The sequence below is a fragment of the Mya arenaria genome, chromosome 5, assembly GCF_026914265.1.
Source record: "Mya arenaria isolate MELC-2E11 chromosome 5, ASM2691426v1".
Lineage (NCBI taxonomy): Eukaryota > Metazoa > Mollusca > Bivalvia > Myida > Myidae > Mya > Mya arenaria.
Genome location: NC_069126.1, coordinates 20,233,445 through 20,237,230, shown reverse-complemented (window position 1 = coordinate 20,237,230; position 3,786 = coordinate 20,233,445).

Below are 3,786 nucleotides of genomic sequence, written 5' to 3'. Positions count from 1 at the left end.
AGCGGTTTTCGTTTTTCCTTGAAAGCATCTGCAGTAGCGGTTTTCGTTTTACCTTGAACGCATCTGCAGTAGCGGTTTTCGTTTTACCTTGAACGCATCTGCAGTAGCGGTTTTCGTTTTTCCTTGAAAGCATCTACAGTAGCGGTTTTCGTTTTACCTTGAACGCATCTGCAGTAGCGGTTTTCGTTTTACCTTGAACGCATCTGCAGTAGCGGTTTTCGTTTTTCCTTGAAAGCATACCTTGAACGCATCTGCAGTAGCGGTTTTCGTTTTTCCTTGAAAGCATCTGCAGCAGCGGTTTTCGTTTTACCTTGAACGCATCTGCAGTAGCGGTTTTCGTTTTTCCTTGAAAGCATCTGCAGTAGCGGTTTTCGTTTTTCTTTGAAAGCATCTGCAGTAGCGGTTTTCGTTTTACCTTGAACGCATCTGCAGTAGCGGTTTTCGTTTTTCCTTGAACGCATCTGCAGTAGCGGTTTTCGTTTTTCCTTGAACGCATCTGGGATAGCGGTTTTGGCTTACACTTGATTTCCTCTGGGATAGTAGTTAAGCCTTTGGCGAATTTTGGCTATAACTAGAACACCACTAAACTAACGATTTGGTTTTAATTTGAATGCCATTGATGTTGTGATTTTTGTTTCAAGTGGAACGCCGCTGGCCTAGGGCTTTCGGCTTTAACTTGAACACTTTTGAGCTTACGGTTTTGGCTTTAGCTTGAACACTTTTGAGCTTACGGTTTTGGCTTTAACTTGAACACGTCTGAGCTAGAAGTAGTTTTGGCTATAAAGGTAAACATTGTTCACTGCAATTTTTTAAAATTCAATAGTACGTTTTTATTTCGAACTTAGAACCAAGCCTCTGTGTTTTGTACGCGTTAATCAATGCGGTTTTAGGAAAGTTTGCCTTAAAAGGATAATACGCGGTACGCAAACACTTAACTGTACATTTTTCGGTTTAGATAGTTTAGGTACGCATGCATCACTTAGAGCTGAATAGGAGTATTCGATACGCAAAGGGAAAGCAGAGGGATTATACCATCGATATAGACACGGACACGGCACGTATCTTAAAAATGTTATCAGTGTTTGCAATCGGTTGAAAGTTACTTGCACCTTTCTCTAACTTTAAATTAGTAGATATACACATTATAGATTACATCTTAACCCTTGTTATTTTAAAATTAGGATGCACATAGAATACAGATAACATCTTCACCCATCGGCAGAAGTGTTATTTGTCTCATGCCATACAATATTACCTGGTGACCCGGTGACCTGGGTTTAGTTTAATAAGTAATGAGCGTGGCTTACATTGGACGTTCAAACTCGGTTAGCAATAACTTTCTCAAATATTGAATATTTTTACAAGCATTGAGAACTTGTTCAATTTCTTTAATTAATATTAAGCGTAAATTATTAAGATTTAAAATTAGCAAATAACCAGTCTGATCAACCGGGTGTAAATATTTTTATCGATGATAAAATCTGTATTCCATTAGCCTACAAGAAATATGAAAAATCTGGCAGCTCGTTAAACAATAACAAAGCTCTAGGGCTAGCTAAATTAAGCAAGAATATATTAAAAAAATATGCGTTTGATTATTTCAATTTGCCCCCACAATTAAAGAGGTCCAGTACTGTTCAGGTATTACTCGCTGTTCAAATATCAAGTTAAATACTATGACATATATACTTATATAATAGGGTTGTCAATTATATAATTCTAGTGGATTTTCAGATTTCATAGAATATTGAAATATCGTCGACAAATCATGATTAATAGTTGTATTGTGTCCCATGACGTGATAAGCAGGCCATAAAATGTTTTATCTATTTCACTATCAGGATCAAGACCTGATTTTACCTAGCTGAGGACCCAGGCAATTATTTAAAGTAAGCCAATGGCAGCTGTTGGGATCTGTATCATACTTTCAAGTCTATGTGGTATCAAGAGCTGGATTTTACACATTATATAGCGTGTTTTCCTTACCCCCCCCCCCCCCCCCCCCCCACAAATAACGTATAAAGTAATCGAAGTCTTAAATACTAATATTTGGAAAAGGAAGATCTTCAAATTTCTCTTATCGGGCTAGCCAAATCAATGGATATATGAATACAATTACCTCGATATATATATATATTTCAGTATCTATCACTTAGTCTAAGGATACATTCAACTTCGATATACAGTCGAAACCTGTTGGCTCGGACGGGCGAAAATACTTCGAGCGTCGGAGATTCGAGCCAACCGGGATTGTTAACCTTCAGTATAAAAAATTGGTCCTCTATATCAAGTTCGAGCCAACGAGAAATTCGAGTTAAGCGAGTACGAGCTAACGAGGAATTCGAGCCAATGGACCGTTTCAATTAGCTTATGTTATTAATCAAATAGAGTCTCAGGCAGAAGTTAACGATTTCACATTGTATCAGAATTTGTTCCAATGATATGAGCAATGTAGTTATTCTTTTAAATTCTTTTTGATCTTGTTTCCGATTATTTTCTCTGATCGTGTCAGGTTGCAATGTCAAGTATTAGAGCAGTTCATTAAACTGCAAACATCAAGGATTTTATTAAAATGGTGCTTCAAACGCTTACTTAAATTATTAAGACGGTCAAGTGTGGGCTTACTCCATGGCGTGTTATATTTACGTTTATAGAAAGTTGCCAACGCCTATTTTGTAAAGAATTAATGCAAAAACCAAGTAGCAACAAATATTAGCATAGTACTTTACATCCATATTATTTTCAGTTACCTGTTTAAATACCCTAATTTTTAAGTTAAAACATGCTTCCGTAAGTTTTGGGTAAAACGGCAAGTCACAAAGGCACCACAGATGATAATTAACATATACAAGCTGTCAGCACTATATATGGTCCAATTAAAAGGAAGTATTTCTCAAAATTTCCAATACATTTATTTCAGTAAATCAGCAGTCAGCCGTTATTGATTTTAATCAGTTGAAGCGGAATATACAAGCAGATTTGCCTTGGATAGCATAAAATAGCCATTCAACTGCAATGAAATATTGTAAACCTGATACTGTCAGTCCAAATTCATTTGTAAAACATTACATAAAGTAGTATTTAAAATAAGAAACATTCCATCATTTTTTAACACCCACATTTTCAAGTCTTTCTAGTTCAGGTTACCAATGTAAGAGCACCAGAATGTTTGACGTCACCAGCACTGTCGATTGCAAATAGGTTACAGCAATACCGCCGAGTTTAACTTTGCTACACCTATACCGTCGGGTGCAGCCAGGTCACTGGCGAGAATAACGATGGGAGGCGTCAATTGTACGTATGATGTTAAGTTTATGTGTTGGTGTTTTTTCCCGCCATAAAGTTATGCTTCTTGCCATTTCGATCCGTTGATGTTGCGGTTCTTAGTAAGATGCTGGTGATTTTGTCTCCATTTCGGGTCAGCCTGAGTACCAGTTGTAGCGTTTGGTTAGCGATAGTCAAATCTGCAAACGTATTGAATGAAACTCAATACTTGAATGTACATGTTTTTAATTGTGTTCGATTATCTAAAGTCTTATTTTTGCTTTTGTAGCTTTTTCAAACAATACACACCAGCAGAGTTGTGGTGCGAAATCCGTCTGTGTCAGTTCAGACACTATCGACGCTGTACATACATGCTAGAGGGTCAGTTCAGACACAATCGACGCTGTCCAGACATGCGTGTGGGTCAGTTCAGACACCATCGACGCTGTACATACAAGCTTGTGGGCCAGTTCAGACACCATCGACGCTGTACAGACATGCATGTGTTTTCAGACACTATCG